Source organism: Anomaloglossus baeobatrachus, chromosome 10, assembly GCF_048569485.1.
Source record: "Anomaloglossus baeobatrachus isolate aAnoBae1 chromosome 10, aAnoBae1.hap1, whole genome shotgun sequence".
Classification (NCBI taxonomy): domain Eukaryota; kingdom Metazoa; phylum Chordata; class Amphibia; order Anura; family Aromobatidae; genus Anomaloglossus; species Anomaloglossus baeobatrachus.
In genome coordinates, this window is record NC_134362.1 from 35,689,941 (window position 1) to 35,699,940 (window position 10,000).

Sequence of the window (10,000 nt, forward strand, 5' to 3'; positions counted from 1 at the left end):
CACTTGAGCGATGTAGCGTGTAAAGCCACCCTAAGCCTTTATCTTTCCCCTTAGTTCACAACATGCTCTCTTGGTATCAGACCCTGGGATGTTTGACTACCCTGCCTCATGGCTCATCTGCATAGTAACTAAAGTCACACATGACTTGCAGATAGTCCAGAAATCGACACTAACCTCTCGCAAAAAAAAACCTAAAACAACCCCTCTGCTCAGCTGAGCTTCACATAGAAAGAAAAGAAAGCGAGAAAGAAGAGAAAGCGAGAAAGAAGAGAAAGCGAGAAAGAAGAGAAAGCGAGAAAGAAGAGAAAGCGAGAAAGAAGAGAAAGCGAGAAAGAAGAGAAAGCGAGAAAGAAGAGAAAGCGAGAAAGAAGAGAAAGCGAGAAAGAAGAGAAAGCGAGAAAGAAGAGAAAGCGAGAAAGAAGAGAAAGCGAGAAAGAAGAGAAAGCGAGAAAGAAAAGAAAGCGAGAAAGAAGAGAAAGCGAGAAAGAAGAGAAAGCGAGAAAGAAAAGAAAGCGAGAAAGAAAAGAAAGCGAGAAAGAAAAGAAAGCGAGAAAGAAAAGAAAGCGAGAAAGAAAAGAAAGCGAGAAAGAAAAGAAAGCGAGAAAGAAAAGAAAGCGAGAAAGAAAAGAAAGCGAGAAAGAAAAGAAAGCGAGAAAGAAAAGAAAGCGAGAAAGAAAAGAAAGCGAGAAAGAAAAGAAAGCGAGAAAGAAAAGAAAGCGAGAAAGAAAAGAAAGCGAGAAAGAAAAGAAAGCGAGAAAGAAAAGAAAGCGAGAAAGAAAAGAAAGCGAGAAAGAAAAGAAAGCGAGAAAGAAAAGAAAGCGAGAAAGAAAAGAAAGCGAGAAAGAAAAGAAAGCGAGAAAGAAAAGAAAGCGAGAAAGAAAAGAAAGCGAGAAAGAAAAGAAAGCGAGAAAGAAAAGAAAGCGAGAAAGAAAAGAAAGCGAGAAAGAAAAGAAAGCGAGAAAGAAAAGAAAGCGAGAAAGAAAAGAAAGCGAGAAAGAAGAGAAAGCGAGAAAGAAGAGAAAGCGAGAAAGAAGAGAAAGTGAGAAAGAAGAGAAAGTGAGAAAGAAGAGAAAGCGAGAAAGAAGAGATCCTGTTTTCCCTAACTTACATGTTTGGAAACCCCAACGACTGCTCCAAAAGTGCTTGAAAGCATGGTACCCTACATCTCCGGCGTGACTGCTTGTGCATAGTAGTGTGCGGACTTTTTTTTGTTTTCCCCCCTTTTGTAGCACATACAAGGCAGCACAAGTACTTTTTAACTTTGTGCCATCAGTGAGTTTTAGGACGAGGAATCTTACAAATCTATAGAACATATTACTTAGCGGAAAGATATTAAAAAGAAAAACCTGCACTGTAAAGAATATCACTATGGAGGGAAAATCATTTTGTTTGCCAATTCCATGTTGTTCCCAATAAGTAAAGGATATTAAAAAAAGCTTTAAATAACACAAGCAAACATTTCCTAACAATTCGTGCACATCAACAGTGTGCCAATATGTACAATGTACATCACAATCCTACTCCATCAGTGCCCCTCACGGACGCTCGCTCCGGCAGGAAGCCCCCATAGTAAGCGTGTGCGTAACAAAACTACCGATTACCTTGGAGATTGCCGTTCATGTTGATGGCTTCAGACAAAAATCAATATATATTGGATGCCCTCATCTGCCCCTGTGATCTCTGCTGCTTCCAGACCCTGGGATCTGCGGGAGAGCCAGTCCAGCAAAGCCCAAGGCAGGAAAGGGCCAGGCAGGTTTCCTCCCTAAACTTCCCCTGCCAAACTATCTGACATCACCCTTTTCATGAGGAGTCAAATCCTGATTTGCAGCAAACAATGACAGTCCGGCTGTCGTCTACTCACCGGCGAACGTTCTGTAGTATGGATCCTAAAATAGGAACGATCTGCACCGGAGCAAAAAATGAAAGGTCAGGTGCCAAGAAATGGGAGGCAAATAAAGGCTAGAAAGAGTCACTAACTGAGGCCATAGTAGAGATTCCCATAATTCAGGGTCACAATAGATCTAATGTGAGATGTAAAAGTAACAACATTCCTTTAATCCGGTAAAAATGGAGAGAATAAATTCGGCACATTCTCTATAAAGCCCTTTCCTGTGCCATAAAACACATTCAGTAGTCAGGATACATTTCATGAAAAACCCATACAACAAGGTGATAGCAAAGAGTCTAATAAAAGTCCTCCTACCAGGCCCTCATGATTAAAAAGTTGTCTGATGAGACAGTATATGCCATAAGGCTATGTTCATACGTTGCGAAGCAAAACCTGCTCTTTTGGCTGGCAGGAAAAAACAGAAAAAAAAAAAAAAAGAAAATGTCTTCCAAAAAGAAGGTTCTGCGTTTTTTCCCTACACTTTTTAGCTGCATCTTTTCAAGCTGCCCTATTCAAGCTGCCCTATTCAAGCTGCCCTATTCAAGCTGCCCTATTCAAGCTGCCCTATTCAAGCTGCCCTATTCAAGCTGCCCTATTCAAGCTGCCCTATTCAAGCTGCCCTATTCAAGCTGCCCTATTCAAGCTGCCCTATTCAAGCTGCCCTATTCAAGCTGCCCTATGCAAGCTGCCCTATGCAAGCTGCCCTATGCAAGCTGCCCTATGCAAGCTGCCCTATGCAAGCTGCCCTATGCAAGCTGCCCTATTGCAAGCTGCCCTTTTCATAAGGGTAAATTCAACCAAAAAGCAACAAAGATGCAGCTGCATTTTTCCCCCACTTTCGTTGCTTTCAATGGTGGAAAATGGTGGCAAAATTCATAGAAACAAAAGGCGACAGTGTTTATCTGCCCAGGCCACAAAACCTGGGCAGATAAAGCTTTGGCATATAAACACTGTTGCCCGTTCTGTGATTTTTTTCAGATTTTTTTGGGGGGAAAATTGAATTCCTAATTTTGTGGTTTAGCGGGAAAAAAAAACCCTCAACAAATCAGCAACACCACTGAAAGAACCAACATGCTGCTTGTTTCAAAAACAGCTTTTTTCCCATTTCAGTCAGGAAAAAAAAAAAAAAAAGCAAGTATGTGTATGTGTGTGTGCGCGCGCGCGCATAATATTTTTGGAATTATTGCTTTTGCTTGGACTGTAAAAAGCAGCTTTTAATTTGCATAAAACTCATGAGAAATAACATGCAAAATAAAAAAGACAGCAAAAATGCAACATGTGAACATAGCCTATGTGTCCGATAGCTGCGGGTTCCACTTCTGGAACGGACACCCGTCTTCAGAGCGTGGATCATCTAATTACGTTCCAACTGACATCCGATCAGTGATATGCTAAGAATGTGTCAAATGTATCTCGTACAACCCCTTTAAAGGGGTGGGGGGGGGGGGGTTACCCCTGTCAGTGGTCTGTCAGTGTAACCCTTGGAGGCACAATACACTAATACAGAAGTATTGAAAAAAATTATATAAAATTAGTTCAAACGCAAGAAAAATAAAAAAGGAAGAAAAACAAAAACCACTATATACATTTTTCCACCACAAAATTGGCAAGTTATTTACACGGCAAACTGGATGGCATCACCCTGAGCTGGTCGTAGGGTTTACGGAGAGAAAGTTTGGGGTAATTTTTGACAAAATGTTTCTAAAGCCAAACATTACATTTATTTACCCATGGGCCAAAATACATCTCAGACACATTGGCCAATATCGATTTTTTTTTTTTCAGCTAATGACGCAGCCAGCGATTTTTATCAGCTTAAAAAAAAAAAAAATTTAACAAGTCCGACAGCCGTTTTGAAAGAAACGTACGTCGATTGGTCATCAGCTGAAATGAATGTTTCCTCAAACAAGCCAACAATTTTTCTTTATGGTGAAAGTGGGCCATTTCAGATCATTTAACTGACGTGTATGATCAATTTTTTGGGGGGAACAAAAGTTGATGTTTGGAGTAAAATGGAAAAAAATTAGAGGTGGTAAGGATTAATTTGCAGGACATGGTCCAGTGGCTGCATTTGTGAGCTACCAGACAGGAGCCTAGAGAGCCGCCTCTTACCCGCGACTCTTCTTTTGATTAGCCGGCCGGGTGTGACGTCATCGTTTTTAGTTTAGACGATTCCCAGTCCCTTTATTTACCCTTTGCTAACAGCAGAGGGTGCTGGTTATTCTTGATTCATTTGGATTTTTGTCTTGGAGGTGGAAGGAGCTGCACAAACCCTCTCTTTGAGTTGCTGGTGTGGCTGCAGTCTCGGTGCTGACTGCAGCAGTCTGTTTTTGTGTTTTCCACCTGTCTTCCTTTCCTGGTGTGTTGTTGCAGTGCAGCAGTGGGACTAGTGTCCTTCACCTGCCAACTACCTAGCCAGGGCACCCTCGGCAACAGGTGAGAAACCTGGAGTACAGGGTACAGCAGTAGGTAAGTGGAGGTGTCCATCTTTCCTCTCACTAGTGCTAGGGACCACCGTTGTTATAGTCTCCTCGGTGTACTCCTTGTTTGTTGTGGTGTTACCCCCTTTTTTTTTATTTTTTGGCCTCACGCTGGACCTCCCCTATTCCATGCACAACATGTAATTAAGTTTGGTGACCCCAAAAAGGTCCTGACAGGTTCTCTTTAAAACAGAACCTAGTGAAATGCACGTGGTTACGCCGTGCGCGAGCATTGGACGCAAGCTATCAATTGCCAACTGCTACGCCGCCAGTTTACAGTAAAGCAGAACCAGATACCAATTAACCTGAATTTGATAGCCTGTCCCAAATTTTGAAAAACAAACCTCACAGAATCCAAATCCTGAACCGAAAAGACATGTGATTAGTGCAGTTCCTACCAAACGTGTGTGCTCGGGGGTGGGCCTTGAACTGAAAGTAGCCAATCAGTGAAGTAGGCGGGGTTATACAGGACTCAGCATTTAGAAAACTGGTAGATACAACACAGATTTTATGCAAGCAGCAGTATGCATCCCAGTAAGTGACATCGCTGGAATCAGGGTCTCTGTCCCTACATCATAGTGCTCTCTGATGAGGTAGAAAAAAAAAACAACAACCCACAAACCTTTCAACAGTTCTATTTTTTAAAATAGTTCTTTCTTTGCAGCATTTATTTCCCATATCTACCTACAACATTTACACAAAACTATTATTAGGCAGTGAGTGATCAGTCAGTTCTTGTGTAAGAAGCAGAAATAACTGGCAAGCGCAAGGATCTGAGCAACTGAAACTGACAAGAGACAAATTATCATGTCTTAAGTCAGAGAACGTCTAAAATAACAGGTTTTGTAGGATGATCCTGTACTTGGTGGTTAGTACAAACTAAAAGTGGTCCAAGGTATGAACATCAATATCCAAGGCACAATGATGGCTAGCCCAAATGGTCTAATACCACAGGATAGCTCCTGTAGCAAAATGTACATCCCGTTGTCTCAAACACATCCCCTCCATACTACCTTCTTATGGTGTTGACCTAAAAGGGGTTGTCTGTCCTTTCCTCTATTACATTTCTTAAAGATGTCCTGTCACTGGGTCAAAAGTGATCAGTTTTTCTCTTATTTTATTTCCGCTGCTCCTCTGAGTATTCCCTTGTTAACTTTTTTTTAAACTCACCCTACGGTTCTAGAGATGTGGGCCTTTTGATTAAAAACTTTACAAGGGGGAGTGGCCTACAGGATCCTCTGGGGCGTGTCTAACTGATCTGCATAATTACCCCGAGAGCCACACCCCCTAGATAAAAAAGGATTATAAATTTGTGCTAAATAAAAAAAAAAAAAAAAAAAAAAAACAACCCATCTCTCTGAAACTGCAGAGTAATTAAAAAAAGAAAAAAAAAAAAAAAGAAAAAAATCTTACTTCTCAGGAGTGCAATGAAAATAAAAAAAATTGCTGCAAAAATTGGCCACTTGACCTGTGACAGGTCCTCTTTAAATTGCATTTTACCGTTAAACGAAAAAAAGAAGAATCATTGTAAAAATATGTCAATTGATTTCTTAATATATCATTGCCACTATATATACACACACATATTTTATATATATATATATATATATATATATATATATATATATATATATATATATATATATATTATATATATATATATATATATATATATATATAATTGCCTTATTCTGTCTGTCTGTCTGTCATGCTCCAAAATTGTGTCACCGTGACATGTCCTTACGGTGACACAAAGCTGATTGGCCGCTGGGCTCGCCATGGCCCCGCCCCCCCACACGGATTGGCCTCTCGCCCCGGCTCTCTGCAGGCCCCGCCCCCCTCACGCAATGCACGCTCGCTCTGGCCCAACTGACACGGAGCCCCGATTCCCAGGTGAGTACACACACATCAGATCACACTCACTCTCACACTCACTCTCACACACACCTCACACATCACAACATGCTGGGATATCGCTTGCTTCTACACCGGCTCCGTCAGGATCCCGGCAGCGCCAGACATAACCTTGCGATGCTGGGATCTTGACGGAGGCCGTGAAAGCTGGTAACCATTATACACATCGGGTAACTAAGGTCCCTTAGTTACCCGATGTGTATCATAGTTACCAGTGTACACCGGCTCACACTCACTCTCACACACACCTCACACACACATCACATCGCATCCACACATCAAGGTCCTGCAGCTGCGGAACATACAGACACATAACAGCACACACACACACACACACATACACACACACACACAAATCAGATCACACTCACCTCACACATCACATCGCATCCACATACTCACAGCATCCTGGGATATCGCTTGCTTCTCGGCGGCGATACTGTGCTGTTGTGAGCTTCCAGGACCTGCCGGGGGATCACATGGCCAGAAGCATGTGATATCCCCGGATGTTGTGAGTATCAGCGCATATGTGCAATATCGTCAGTGTGTGTGTCTTTGTGTGTGAGTGTATGCGATCGGGTGTGTGTGAGTGGATGCGATCAGGTGTGTGTGAGTGGATGCGATCGGGTGTGTGTGAGTGGATGCGATCGGGTGTGTGAGTGTCGGCAGAGGAGCACGGCGTGCTGGAGGAGGCTGGGAGCAGAGAGGCTGATCATGGGGAAGGCTGGGAGGAGAGAGGCTGATGCTGGGGGAGGCTGGGAGGGGGAGGGGGAGGCTGGGACGAGGGAGGCTGATGCTGGTGGACGCTGATGCTTGGGGAGGCTGATGCTGGGGGAGGCTGGAAGGAGAGAGGCTAATGCTGGTGGAGGCTGATGCTTGGGGAGGCTGATGCTGGGGGAGACTGGGAGGGGAAGGCTGATGCTGAGGGAGGCTGGGAGGAAGGAGGCTGGGAGGAGAGAGGCTGATCCTGGGGAAGGCTGGGAACGGGAGGCTGATGCTGAGGGAGGCTGGAAGGAGAGAGGCTGATGCTGGGGGAGGCTGGAAGGAGAGAGGCTGATGCTGGTGGAGGCTGATGCTTGGGGAGGCTGATGCTGGGGGAGACTGGGAGCGGAAGGCTGATGCTGAGGGAGGCTGGGAGGATGAGGCTGGGAAGAAGGAGGCTGGAAGGAGAGAGGCTAATGCTGGTGGAGGCTGATGCTTGGGGAGGCTGATGCTGGGGGAGACTGGGAGGGGAAGGCTGATGCTGAGGGAGGCTGGGAGGAAGGAGGCTGGGAGGAGAGAGGCTGATCCTGGGGAAGGCTGGGAACGGGAGGCTGATGCTGAGGGAGGCTGGAAGGAAAGAGGCTGATGCTGGGGGAGGCTGGAAGGAGAGAGGCTGATGCTGGTGGAGGCTGATGCTTGGGGAGGCTGATGCTGGGGGAGACTGGGAGCGGAAGGCTGATGCTGAGGGAGGCTGGGAGGATGAGGCTGGGAAGAAGGAGGCTGGGAGGAGAGAGGCTGATCCTGAGGAAGGCTGGGAAGAGGAGGCTGATGCTGAGGGAGGCTGGAAGGAGAGAGGCTGATGCTGGGAGAGGCTGGAAGGAGTGAGGCTGGGAGGAGAGAGGCTGATGCTGGGGAAGGCTGATGCTGAGGGAGGCTGGGAGGGGAAAGCTGATGCTGGGGAAGGCTGGGAGGATGGAGGCTGGGAGGAGAGACGCTGATCCTGGGGAAGGCTGGGAGAGGGAGGCTGATGCTGGAGGAGGCTAGAAGGAGAGAGGCTGATGCTGGCGGAGGCTGATGCTGGGGGAGGCTGGAAGGAGAGAGGCTGATGCTGGTGGAGGCTGATGCTTAGGGAGGCTGGGAGAGGGAAGCTGATGCTGAGGGAGGCTGGGAGGAGGGAGGCTGGGAGAGGTAGGCTGAGAGAAGAGAGGCTGATGCACACACACACACACACACACACACACACACGCGCGCGCACTGCACAACAAACCACACACACACACACACACACACACACAGGGAACCACAAACAACTGCCCTACACAGACACCCACACACACAGACAACACTACACACACACACACAACACCCAACACACAAACACCGCGGCACACACAAATATACGCACATACCGCACAACACACACATTGCACAAAACATACCTCTCCCCAAAACACACCACACACACACAAACCGCGCAACACACACACAACGCTACAGACACACAGCGCTCCACAAACAACGCAACACACATACAACACCGCTCTCACCCCCCGTCACACCCAGACAACACCCAGAACATGTACAGCGCCTACACAAACACTTGGTAACTACACACAACAACATCTATCTATATATATCTATATATATCTATATATATCTATATATATCTATATATATCTATATATATCTATATATATATATATATATATAACAAAAATCATACATGAACTACACAATACGTAAATTCTAGAATACCCGATGCGTAGAATCGGGCCACCTTCTAGTATATAATAATTGCCTTATTCTGTCTGTCTGTCTCCAAAATTGTGTCCTTACGGTGACACAAAGCTGATTGGCCGCTGGGCTCGCCATGGCCCCGCCCCCCCCGCACGGATTGGCCACTCGCCCAGCCTGCGCCCCCACACGGATTGGCCGGCCGCTCGCCCAGGCTCCGCCCCCCACAGATTGGCCTCTCGCCCCGGCACCCTGCAGGCATTGGCAACTCGGCCACGCCCCGCCCCCCTCACGCAATGCACGCTAGCTCTGGCCCCGCCCCCACGCATTCCCCGAACCGACACGGTCACGGAGCCACGACTACCAGGTGAGTACTGTACCCCTGGGAGCCCACATCAGCGTACGCCGCAAACCCAGCCGACATACCCTCGCATTGCTGGGGCTGGCCGGCGTATGCTGGTGTGGGCTCCCGTGTGAGCGGGGGACGAGATACGCTGGTAACCATGGTAGCATAGTTACCAGCGCATCAAGGTCCTGCAGCGGCGGAAAATACACACACGCACACACATAACAGCACACACACGCACACGCACACACACACACACACACACACATCAGATCACACTCACTCTCACACACACCTCACACACACACACCACACACACACACATCACATCCACACACTCACAACATCCTGGGATATCGCTTGCTTCTCGGCGGCGATACTGTGCTGTGAGCTTCCAGGACCTGCCGGAGGATCACATGGCCAGAAGCATGTGGTATCTCCGGATGTTGTGAGTATGAGCGCGTATGTGCAATATTGTCAATGTGTGTGTGGGTGAGTGTATGCGATCGGATCTGTGAGTGTCGGCAGAGGAGCACGGCGTGCTGGAGGAGGCTGAGAGAAGAGAGGCTGATCCTGGGGAAGGCTGGGATGGGGAGGCTGAGAGAAGAGAGGCTGATCCTGGGGAAGGCTGGGATGGGGATGCTGGGGGCAAGAGAGGCTGATGCTGGGGGCAAGAGAGGCTGATGCTGGGGGCAAGAGAGGCTGATGCTGGGGGCAAGAGAGGCTGATGCTGGGGGCAAGAGAGGCTGATGCTGGGGGCAAGAGAGGCTGATGCTGGGGGCAAGAGAGGCTGATGCTGGGGGCAAGAGAGGCTGATGCTGGGGGCAAGAGAGGCTGATGCTGGGGGCAAGAGAGGCTGATGCTGGGGGCAAGAGAGGCTGATGCTGGGGGCAGAGAGGCTGATGCTGGGGGCAGAGAGGCTGATGCTGGGGGCAG

The 10,000-nt window shown here is 47.3% G+C and overlaps 1 protein-coding gene across 3 annotated transcripts in view; it reads right to left on the bottom strand.

The window, feature by feature from the left end:
* The window catches only part of RIPOR1 (RHO family interacting cell polarization regulator 1), a 173,994-nt gene that overhangs the window by 91,184 nt on the left and 72,810 nt on the right, over window positions 1-10,000 (bottom strand). The window contains exon 1 of one of the 3 annotated variants that reach the window (XM_075325963.1): window positions 1,602-1,670. The exons of the other annotated variants lie outside the window; for them this stretch is intronic. The gene's annotated coding sequence lies outside the window, so the exon portion shown is untranslated. Of the gene's footprint in view, window positions 1-1,601; window positions 1,671-10,000 lie in introns of those variants that run through there. 3 annotated transcript variants of the gene reach the window in all.